Source organism: Pongo abelii, chromosome 19 (assembly GCF_028885655.2).
Source record: "Pongo abelii isolate AG06213 chromosome 19, NHGRI_mPonAbe1-v2.0_pri, whole genome shotgun sequence".
NCBI classification, from domain to species: Eukaryota; Metazoa; Chordata; class Mammalia; order Primates; family Hominidae; genus Pongo; species Pongo abelii.
In genome coordinates this window covers 42,933,518-42,945,622 of record NC_072004.2, presented here as the reverse complement: position 1 = coordinate 42,945,622, position 12,105 = coordinate 42,933,518, and the positions used below count along the sequence as shown (strand labels likewise).

Below are 12,105 nucleotides of genomic sequence, written 5' to 3'. Positions count from 1 at the left end.
TTTTTGTATTTTTAGTAGAGACGGGGTTTCTCCATGTTGGCCAAACTGGCCTCGAACTCCTGACCTCGTGATCTGCCTGATTCAGCGTCCCAAAGTGCTGGGATTATAGGCATGAACCACCACGCACGGCCCACTACACTATTTTAGTAAGGAAGATAAAGTTACACCTTGTAACTTGGGGTCACGGAAGTTTTAGATTTTTTCTTTTTCTTTTTTCTTTTGACACGGAGTCTCTCTCTGTTGTTCAGGCTGGAGTGCAATGGCACTATCTTGGCTCACTGCAACCTGTGCCTCTGGGGTTCAAGCGATTTTCCTGCCTCAGCCTCCTGAGTAGCTGGGATCACAGGCATGTTCCACCACACCCGGCTAATTTTGTATTTTTAGTAGAGACGGGGTTTCTCCATGTTGGTCAGGCTGGTCTCGAACTCCTGACCTCAGGTGATTTACCCACCTTGGCCTCCCAAAGTGCTGGGATTACAGGCGTCAGCCACCACGCCCAGCGCTAATTTTTAAATCTTTTGCAGAGACAGAGTCTCACTACGTTGCCCAGGCTGGTCACGAATTCCTGGCCTCAAATGGTCCTCTGCCTTGGCCTCCCCAAGTGCTGAGTTTACAGGCATGAGACACCACGTTTGGCCTTTCCCCAGATATTTTTGTTCTTCAGATTGTTGAATTCCTAGATGCTGAACCATTGGATATTGAGAACCAATATTGAGCAGGAGAGGGCTGTGGGGTTAATAGAGGATTTTCTTTTCTTTTTTAAGAGGAAAATTTTATTCTTACTGAGATGGAGTCTAGCTCCCCTAGGCTGGAGTGCAATGGTTGAATCTCACTGCAACCTCTGCCTCCCAGACTCAAGCAATCCTCCCTCTTCAGCCTCCCAAGTAGCTGGGACTACAGACGCAGGCCACTACACCCGGCTAATTTTTTGGTAATTTTTTTGTACAGATGGGGTTTCACCGTGTATCCCAGGTTGGTCTCAAACTCCACCTACTCCACCTCCCAAAGTGCTGAGATTACAGGCGTTGAGTCACTGTACCTGGCCTGAGAATTTTTTTTTAATTAAAAAAATTTTTTTGAGACACAGTCTCACTCGGTTGCCTAGACTGCAGTGTAGTGTAGTCTAGGCTCACTGCAACCTCTGCCTCCTGGGTTCAAGTGATTCTCCCACCTCAGCCTCCCAAGTAGGTGGGACCACAGGTGTGCACCACCACATCCGGCTAATTTTTTTTTTTTTTTTGATGTGGAGTCTCGCTCTGTCGCCCAGGCTGGAGTGCAGTGGCACGGTCTCGGCTCACTGCAACCTCCACCTCCCGGGTTCATGCCGTTCTCCTGCCTCAGCCTCCCGTGTACCTGGGACTACAGGTGCCCGCCACCACGCCCAGCTAATTTTTTGTATTTTTAGTAGAGACGGGGTTTCACCATATTAGCCAGGATGATCTGGATCTCCTGACCTCGTGATCCACCCACCTTGGCCTCCCAAAGTGCTGAGATTACAGGCGTAAGCCACCAGGCCCGACCCTTATTTATTTATTTATTTTTCTTTTTGAGATGGAGCCTTGCTCTGTCACCCAGGCTGGATTGCAGTGGCACAATCTCGGCTCACTACAACCTCCACCTCCCGGGTTCAATTGATTGTCCCACCTTAGCACCCCAAGTAGCTGGGACTACAGGCACCCGCCACCATGCCTGGCTAATTTTTTGTATTTTTAGTAGAGACAGGGTTTCACCATGTTAGCCAGAATGGTCTCGATCTCCTGATCTTATGATCCGCCCACCTCGGCTTCCCAAAGTGCTGGGATTACAGGTGTGACCCACCGTGCCCGGACTATTTATTTATTTTTTCTTTTTTTCCTTTTTTTTTTCTTCTTTGAGACGCAGTCTCGCTCTGTCGCCCAGGCTGGAGTGCAGTGGCCTGATCTCGGCTCACTGCAAGCTCTGCTTCCCGGGTTCACGCTATTCTCCTGCCTCAGCCTCCCGAGTAGCTGGGACTACAGGTGCCCGCCACCACGCCCGGCTAATTTTTTGTATTTTTAGTAGAGACGGGGTTTCACCGTGTTAGCTAGGATGGTCTCGATCTCCTGACCTCATGATCCACCCTCCTCGGCCTCCCAAAGTGCTGGGATTACAGGCGTGAGCCACCGCACCCGGCCTATTTTAATTTTTTTGGTTTTTTTTTTGTTTTTAGAGACGGAGTCTCGCTTTTTCTCCCAGGCCGGACTGCAGTGGCGCTATCTTGGCTCACTGCAAGCTCCGCCTCCCGGGTTCATGCCATTCTCCTGCCTCAGCCTCCCGAGTAGCTGGGATTACAGGCGCCCGCCACCACACCTGGCTAATTTTTTGAATTTTTAGTAGAGACGGGGTTTCACCGTGTTAGCCAAGATGGTCGCGATCTCCTGACCTCGTGATCCGCCCACCTCGGCCTCCCAAAGTGCTGGGATTACAGGAGTGAGCCACCACGCCCGGCCTAATTTTTTTAACATTCCTCATTGAGCCCTCAACTTGTCGTCTTTTTTTCTTCTCTTTTTCCCCCTTACGTTGTATCTTGGGCCTTATGTGTCCAAACTCTGAAGAGAGGAGACCAGCGCTGGAGTTGAGAGAGAAAACAGAGCCATGGTGATGAGGAGAGTTTAGTTCTGTACCTCCTCTTCCCTTTGGTTGCTGTTCATTGCCTGCTGCTTTCAAGTCTGTTTTGTTGAATTCTCAGGACTCGATTGAGCTTAGTCTCTTGTCAGGCTATGCCAAAGCAGCACAGTAGTCTAGGGACTGACAGTTGGGCCTCACTGGACTAAAGGTCTGGTTTTCTTTTACCAGTTTGAAAAAGGGCCAGGCTCACAGTGAGAGCTGGAAAGTAGTGGACTATTTGCCTGCGAATTCCTCAATAGCACACACGCGATGCCTAGAACATTTCTGTCCAATAAACAGCATGTGCTTGATAAATGTACTGAATTTAGCGGTGTCCCCAGTGCATTCTAGGCGACGTCACCTCCTTGACAAGGTCCCCAGGACTTCATTGCACCTCCTAGCTAGTAGTGTATTCTAGGATGGCAAAGCTGCCTTTACATAATTACCCCGGATACATTCTAGAAACGATCATCTTCTTGAAAGAGACCCAAATTTTACCAGGCGTGGTGACTCATGCCTGTAATCCCAGCACTTTGGGAGGCCGGGGCGGGCCAATCATCTGAGGTCAGGAGTTCGAGACCAGCCTGGCCAACATGGTGAAACCCCGTCTCTACTAAAAATACAAAAGTTAGCCGGGCGTGGTGGCGCAAGCCTGTAATCCCAGCTAGTCAGGAGGCTGAGGCAGGAGAATCGTTTGAACCCGGGAGGCGGAGGTTGCAGTGAGCTGAGATCGCGCCACTGCACTCCAGCCTGGCCAACAAGAGCGAAACTCTGTCTCAAAAAGAAAAAATAAAATAAATAAAAATTAAAAATAAAAAAAAAAGACCCAGGCTGGGCGCGGTGGCTCATGCTTGTAATCCCAGCACTTTGGAAGGCCGAGGTGGGCGGATCACCTGAGGTCGGGAGTTCGAGACCAGCCTGACCAACATGATAAAACCCCGTCTCTACTAAAAATACAAAAGTTAGCCGGGCGTGGTGGCGCAAGCCTGTAATCCCAGCTAGTCAGGAGGCTGAGGCAGGAGAATCTCTTGAACCCGGGAGGCGGAGGTTGCTTTGAGCCGAGATCACGCCATTGCACTCCAACCTGGACAACAAGAGCGAAACTTCGTCTCAGAAAAAAAAAAAAAAAAAAAAAAGACCCAAATTTATCATCAGTGGTCACCTCAGAGCACCTGAATTCAGGCCTTTAAGTGCAAGTAGGATGCAGAATTCTGGAAGAGCCAGTAAGTCTGTGGCTCCTTGGGGAAGCGCGATCCAAGAGTTTAGTAACCTAGGCACGGTACTCCAGAGGCGTACCCTGAGGCAGCCGCCAAATTCTCTAAGCCTCAGAATTCTTCAAGGCCAGCTCTCATGTCCACTAGAGACCCAGAGGTCCAGACCATCAGGCACTGAGGAAGACGCCCCCGGCAGGGGCTGCGCAGGCGCATGCGGCCCGAAAGGGCCCAGGCGCTACACGCTGCGCAGGCGCAGGAGCGGCTCCCGCTAGTCCCGACAGCTGCGCCGGTGACTGAGGGGCCGGGCAGTGGAGAAGTGGTGGCGGCGGGCGGCGGGCGGCAAAGGAGCAGCCATGAGGGCCGGGCCCAGTCACCGACCGTGAGTAGTGGTGGAGGGGGAGTGGACAACGCGTGGGAAGAGGGTAACTTGGCGGAAGGATACATGACTTCGTGGGGTGGGCTCTGACTGTGGGAGACGGAAGGGCGTGGGGGAGGTACAGTTTGAGGTGATGATAGGAGAATTTGGGGCACGGGTGGCCAGGTCGCCGGCCGCAGAGCTGGACAGCTTGGTGGAGGGGGAAGGGGTTGCGTGCTGTGGAGTGAAGTAGCCCATTTGTATCATCCCTTCCTCCAGGAGCTTTTGGTCGCCTCTCCTTTTCCGCTTCTTTCAGAGAATGATCGCGGGGGGAGGGTGGTGGAGAATGAAAGCTCTGCTGGAGCTGAAGAAGCCACCTCTGAACCAGGCAGGGGAAGGGTCGGTCTCCCGGAGTAATAGGCTGCTCTGGGTAGAGGATGGGAGTCGGGAGCCCTCTTTTGAAAGCTGGGAGGGGTCTAGGGAAAAGAGCTAGGGGCTTAGAGTCAGGCATGTTCGAAAGGAAGTCCACCATTGATAAAGCTGTTAGGTAACCTTGGGCAGGTCCCACTTAACCTTTCTGAACACCAGGAAGATGTCATGCTTCAAACGGGCTATTGCAAGCATCACCTATGTAATTGAGATTGTTTATGCAAATTGTGAATTGTAAGTACTATGTTGATGTTAATGTATCACCAACAATGTTAGTGGAATTTAGACCTTACCGTTGTTAATGGAATGACTAATTTCTCTGTTAAGGTAGGAAGCATATTGTTTGTAAAGCCTCAGTAGACACATATGTGCTTTCTTTATGGGCACAGCAGATCATGTGCAGAACTACCAGTTGTGTAATGTGATAAATTAGCCATCAGACTTCTGTAGGAAAAATACCGTACTCCGGCGTTTTTACAAACGGTTTGCAGCAACTCACCCAAAAGGATGGAGGGCCAATCTGTTAAAATACTTTCTGAACTTAACTAACTCATGTTGCCTTGTAACACAGTTGGCACTAATGTGCTTTAAAGAGTTGAGAAAAAGCCGGATGCAGTGGCTCATGCCTGTAATCCCAGCACTTTGGGAGGCTGAGGCGGGCAGATCACGAGGTCAGAAGTTGGAGACCAGCATGGCCAACATAGTGAAATCTCGTCTCTACTAAAAGTACAAAAAAATCAGCCGGGTGTGGTGGCGGGCGCCTGTAATCCCAGCTGCTTGGGAAGCTGAGGCAGGGGAATCACTCGAACCCGGGAGGCGGAGGTTGCGGTGAGCCGAGATAGTGCTATTGCACTCCAGTTCGGGCAACAGTGCGAGACTCCGTCTGGAAAAAAAAAAAAGAGTTGAGAAAACTAGTTTGAGACAAGCTGGGAGGGCTGCCCAGTGAGGGATGTGAAAATATAATTTGTTTATTGTATTTTATTTTATTTTTGAGACGGAGTCTCGCTCTGTCGTCAGCCTGGAGTGCAGTGGCATCATCTCGGCTCACAGCAACCTCCGCCTCTCGGGTTCAAGCGATTCTCCTGCCTCAGCCTCCCGAGTAGCTGGGATTACAGATGCCCACCACCACGCCTGGCTAATGTTTGTATTTTTAGTAGAGATGGGGTTTCACTATGTTGGCCAGGCTGGTCTTGAACTCCTCACATCAGGTGATCCACCCATCTCGGCCTCTCAAAGTGCCGGGATTACAGGCGTGAGCCACCATGCCTGGCTATTTTATTATCTTTATTTTTATTTTATTTTATGATAATTTTTTTTGAGGTGGGGAAAGGAGTCTTGCTCTGGCGCCCAGGCTGGAGTGCAGTGGTGCGAACTTGGTTCACTGCAACCTCCGCCTCCTGGGTTCAAGCAGTTCTCCTGCCTCAGCCTCCCTAGTACCTGGGATTATAGGCACGTGCCACCATACCCGGCTAATTTTTGTATTTTTTCTAGTACAGTCGGGGTTTCCCCATTGCTGGCCAGGCTGGTCTCAAACTTCTGACCTCAGGTGATCCGCCCGCCCCAACCTCCCAAAGTGCTGGGATTACAGGCGTGAACCACCACGCCTGGCCCATTTTATTATTTTTAAATTATAAAAAGTTCTCCTTTGCAAAGGAGTCTCTGGCTGCTCTGGGGACCTGTCGCTATTTTGGAGGTCAGATATGCATAAGGCAGCCCTCTAGCTCTGCTTTTTGTTACCCTGCTTGTCAGTGGGATCTCCCAGGTGGAATATCTCAGAAGAAGAGCCCAAGAGGTGTCTTGGTTTTCCTGAGAGGCTGAAGAAACACTCCTGAGACCTGTTTTTTAATGTAGACAAAGCAGAGGACAGTCAAACTATGTGTTTATGGAAAGAGAAAATGGGTTCTTTTTATTTTATTTATTTTGTTTTGACACAGAGTCTTGCTCTGTCACCCAGGCTGGAGTGCAGTAGCGCAATCTCGGCTCACTGCAACCTCCACCTCCCAGGTTCAAGCGATTCTCCTGCCTCAGCCTCCAAGTAGTTGCGATTACAGGCACCCACCACCATGCCCGGCTAGTTTTTGTATTTTTAGTAGAGATGGGGTTTCGCCATTTTGGTCAGGCTGGTTTCGAACCAGGTGATCTGCCTGCCTCAGCCTCCCAAAGTGCTGGGATCACAGGCGTAAGCCACCAAGCCCAGTGAGAAAATGGTTTCTAAAGTAGAGATGCAGACTCCTTTTAAAAGGACATAGACGCTTCAGCTTTGCTGACTCTGAGGATTGAGACCTTAAACTGTCAAGGCGTTTTGGCAATTGATGAGTGATTTGTCTTTTACCTGAGTAAAGGTAGGGAGGGGCTATACTAGGTTCTTGAAGATTCACAAATAAGGGGAGTGAATTTATAGGAATGGGGAAAATGAACCTGGTTGTTTTTAACTTCTCTGTCTGGTAAAATGTGTTTCACTTTTCTTTCCTGGAAATGCACAGTGATGTATAATTTTAACCTTTTTACTTTAGTTCCTTGACTGTCCCAAAGGATTATTTGTCTATAATACTTTGTTTAAGATAATAGTTTTAAAAATAAAGCATTTGTTAATATTGTGATAGGTCATTACAGAAATTTATTCCATGTTTGACTACTACATGGAGTAGAGAATAAAATGTTAAAGCTGGGCATAGCTATCTTATTTTATTTTTTAATAGTTGGACATTTATTTTTAATGTTGGTAATGCATTTTTCCCCCTACTGGAAATTTCCATCAATTCAAATAAGCGCATAAATGCCACCCATGTTATGTTAAAATAATAGAGGTTTGTTCAGCTGTGATGAGAATTTCCTGTCCTCCTCTCCTTCTATTCTCTTTCCTACTTGTGGTTACTTTTATGTAGTAAATGACCTTACAAAATGAGGATTTCTTTCCCTGGGGAAGAAAAAGGGGTAGGCCAGTATCTTGATTGCCTTTCGTGTGAGAAGTTTTTCTAAAGTGGGAGAGGAACTTTGGAGATTTAAGGACTTCCTGTGAATCTCTGACATACCAGGGGCTAAAATAAATATTTATTGGCTTATTATCATCATTATTATTATTTTTTGAGACGGAGTTCTGCTCTGCTGCCCAGACTGGATTGCAGTGGCGCGATCTCGGCTCACTGCAAGCTCCGCCTCCCGGGTTCTTGCCATTCTCCTGCCTCAGCCTCCCTAGTAGCTGAACTACAGGCGCCTGCCACCATGACTGGCTAATTTCTTTTCATATTTTTAGTAGAGACGGGGTTTCACCGTGTTAGCCAGGATGGTCTCGATCTCCTGACCTTGTGATCTGCCCGACTCAGCCTCCCAAAGTGCTGGGATTACAGGCATGAGCCACCACGCCCTGCCTTATTTTATTTTATTTTTTTTGATACCAAGTTTCACTCTGTTGCCCAGGCTGGAGCGCAATGGCGAGATCTCAGCTGATTGCAACGTCTGCCTCCTGTGTTCAAGTGATTCTCTGGTCTCAGCCTCCTGAGTAGCTGGGATTACAGGCGCGCACCACCATACCTGGCTGATTTTTGTATTTTTAGTAGAGATGAGGTTTCACCATGTTGGCCAGGCTAGTCTTGAACTGCCGACCTCAGGTGATCCACCTGCCTCGGCCTCCCAAAGTGCTGGGATTGCAGGTGTGAGACACCACGCCCAGCCAAAAATCTTTTTTTTTTTAATTCTACTTATTTATTTATTTTTATTTTTTATTTTTTGAGATGGAGTCTCGCTCTGTGGCCCAGGCTGGAGTGCAGTGGCGCGATCTCGGCTCACTGTAAGCTCCGCCTCCCAGGTTCACGCCATTATCCTGCCTCAGCCTCCCGAGTAGCTGGGACTACAGGCGCCCGTCACCACGCCCGGCTAATTTTTTGTATTTTTAATAGAGATGAGGTTTCACCGTGTTAGCCAGGATGGTCTCAATCTCCTGACCTTGTGATCTGCCCGCCTCGGCCTCCCAAAGTGTTGGGATTACAGGCGTGAGCCATCGCACCCGGCCTATTTGTTGTTTTTTTGAGACAGGGTCTCACTCTGTTGCCCAGACTGGAGTGCAGTGGCGCCATCTTGGCTCAGCGCAACCTCTGCCTCCCTGGCTCAAGCAGTTGTCCTGCCTCAGCCTCCTGAGTAGCTGGGATTACAGGCATGGCACTACCGCCCAGCTAATTTTTGTATTTTGAGTAGAAACGGTGTTTCACCATGCTGGCCAGTCTGGTCTCGAACTCCTGACCTCAAATGTTCCACCCGCCTCTACCTCCCAAAGTGCCGGGATTACAGGCGTCAGCCACTGCACGCGGCCTAAAAACATTCTATTTAAAAACAAAATTATTGGTTGGACATGTTGGCTCACTCCTGTAATCCTAGCACTTTGGGAGGCCGAGGTGGGTGGATCATTTGAGGTCAGGAATTCAAGACCAGCCTGGCCAACAAAGTGAAACCCCGTTTCTACTAAAAATACAAAGATTAGCTGGGCATGGTGGCACCCGCCTGTAATCCCAGTTACTTAGGAGACTGAGGCAGGAGAATCGCTTGAATCCAGGAGGTGGAGGTCGTAATGAGCCAAGCTCGTGCCATGGCACTCCACCTTGGGCGACAGAGCGAGCAAGACTCCGTCTCAAAAAACAAAACAAAAAGAAGTATTTAATATCTATTTCTGTCTTATTACCTCTCAGGGTCTCGATTGTTTCCCTGTCAAACCTCTGTGACTTATAGTGAAAAGGACTACAATTTAACAAGAAAAATACTAAATTTTCTTTATTAAAGATGCATTTAATACAAGGAGGGGTAATCAGATTTGCTGGCTCAATTTTTAAAAACATTTATTTATTTATTTATTTTTTGAGACGAAGTCTCGCTCGGTTGCCCAGGCTGGAGTGCAGTGGCTCGATCTCGGCTCGTGGCAAGCTCTGCCTCCCGGGTTCACGCCATTCTCCTGCCTCAGCCCCCTGAGTAGCTGGGACTACAGGCGCCCGCCACCACACCCAGCTAATTTTTTGTGTTTTTAGTAGAGACGGGGTTTCACCATGTTAGCCAGGATGGTCTCGATCTCCTGACCTTGTGATCCACTCGTCTCAGCCTTCCAAAGTGCTGGGATTACAGGCGTGAGCCACTGTGCCCGGCCATTAAATTTATTTATTTATTTATTTATTTACTTTTTGAGATGGAGTCTCACTCTTGTCACCCAGGCTGGAGTGCAGGGGTGCGATCTTGGCTCACTGCAACCTCTACCGCCTGGGTTCAAGCTTCTCCTGCCTTATCCTCCTGAGTAGCTGGGATTACAGGTGCCCGCCACTACGCCTGGCTAATTTTTGTACTTTTAGTAGAGATGGGGTTTTGCCATGTTGGCCGGGCTGGTCTCGAACTGCTGACCTCAGGTGATCAGCTTAAGGGAGGAGCCCACCCCTCTTATTGTCTTATGCCCAATATCTGCCTCCAAAGAAAGAAGAAGTAAAAACTAAAAGGCCGAAATGAAATCCACCAGCAGACAGCCAGGTGCCACACCCTGGGCCTGGTAGTTAAAGATCGACCCCTGACCTAATAGGTTATGTTATCTATAGATTACAGACATTGTATGAAAAGCACTGTGAAAATCTCCATCCTGTTCTGTTCCGTTCTAATTACTGGTGCATGCAGCCCCCAGTCACGTACCCCCTGCTTGCTCAATCGATCACGACCCTCTCACGCAGACCCCCTTAGAGTTGTGAGCCCTTAAAAGGGACAGGAATTGCTCACTCGGGGAGCTCGGTTGTTGGAGACGTGAGTCTTGCCGAAGCTCCCAGCCGAGTAAAGCCCTTCCTTCTTTAACTCAGCGTCTGAGGGGTTCTGTCTGTGGCTTGTCCTGCTACAAGCCCGCCTTGTGGCCTCCCAAAGTGCTGGGATTACAGGCGTGTGCTGGCTCAATTATTAAATGGTGGTTTGGTACAACACTGGATCGTACTATTTCATGGGAAAATATAGGTCATTTAAGAAGTGATTTAGGGCCAGGCGCGGTGGCTTATGCCTGTAATCCCAGCACTTTGGGAGGCCGAGGCGGGTAGATCACAAGGTCAGGGGTTCGAGACCAGCCTGGCCAATATGGTGAAACCCCATCTCTTCTAAAAACACACAAATTAGCTGGGTGTGGTGGTGGATGCCTGTAATTCCAGCTACCCGAGAGGCTGGGGCAGGAGAATTGCTTGAACACGGGAGGCGGAGGTCTCAGTGAGCCGAGATCATGCCACTACACTCCAGTCCGGGAAACAACAGAGGGAGACTCTGAAAAAAAATAAATAAATAAAAATAAGAAGTGATTTAGGTCGCCATGGTGGTTCATGCCTGTAATATCAGCACTTTGGGAGGCCTAGACAGGAGGATCACCTGAGCCCAGGAGTTCCAGACCAGCCTGGGCAATATGGTGAAACCCTCTCTTTACAAAAAAATAATAAAAAAATGAGCCAGGTGTGGTGGCATGCACCTATAGTCCCAGGTACTTGGGAGGCTGAGGTGGGAGGATCACTTGAGTACAAGAGATGAAGGATGTAGTGAGCAGTAATCTGAGCTGTAATCGCGCTATTGCACTCTAGCCTGGGCGACAGAGTGAGATCCTATTTAAAACAACAACAAAAAAAGTGTTTGTTTAAAAGATTTACTTGGTTCCAATTTTCTGGGAACTAACCCTGAAACTAGTTGGGAAAAATATGCAAATCTAGAAACAACATAAGTATCAGTTTGCGAATTTGTGTGATGTCTTTTTTTCTACCAGTAAGCCATAACTAGGCTTGAATCGTAAGCTTTTTGGATTCTGTGGCCTCATTGAAAAATGTTGGAGTTGATCCTTTCAGCAGTCAACTTCAGCAAATATTTAAGTGTCTACCGTGTGTTATGTCTTGTACTAGGCGCTGGGAGGGAATTAAAATATAAATGACAAAATCATTTTTAAAGAGTTCACTGTTGGCCAGATGTAGTGGCTCACACCTGTAATCCCAGCACTTTGGGAGGCTGAGGTGGGCGGATCATGAGGTCAGGAGTTCAGTACCATCCTGGCCAAGATGGTGAAACCCCGTCTCTACTAAAAATATAAAAATTAGCCAGGCGTGGTGGCAGGTGCCTGTAATCCCAGCTACTCAGGAGGCTAGGATTGAGAATTGCTTGAACCCGGGAGGTGAAAGTTGCAGTGAGCTAAGATCGCGCCACTGCACTCTAGCCTGGGCGATAGAGCGTGACTCCATCACCAAAAAAAAAAGGAAAAATTAGCTGAGCGTAGTGGTGGGCGCCTGTAATCCCACCTGCTCGGGAGGCTGAGGCTGGAGAATCGTTTCAACCTGGGAGGCATAGGTTGCAGTGAGCCGAGGTCACGCCATTGCACTCCAGCCTGGGCGACAGGGTGAGATTCCATCTCAGGGAAAAAAAAAATTCACTTTTTTTTTCTTTTTTTTTTTTTAAGGCTAGCCAAGTGAAGCAGTGGGAATGAAGAAGCAACAAAGAAATTTGTAACTT

The 12,105-nt window shown here is 48.5% G+C and overlaps 1 protein-coding gene across 5 annotated transcripts in view; it reads left to right on the top strand.

The window, feature by feature from the left end:
* FAM222B (family with sequence similarity 222 member B) overlaps positions 1–12,105 on the top strand; it is a 98,269-nt gene that overhangs the window by 7,767 nt on the left and 78,397 nt on the right. Inside the window, exon 1 of one of the 5 annotated variants that reach the window (XM_002827185.6) lies at positions 4,075–4,218. The exons of 2 other annotated variants lie outside the window; for them this stretch is intronic. The gene's annotated coding sequence lies outside the window, so the exon portion shown is untranslated. Of the gene's footprint in view, positions 1–4,074; positions 4,219–12,105 lie in introns of those variants that run through there. 2 more of the 5 variants (XM_054536557.2, XM_054536559.2) reach the window with 2 other exon arrangements.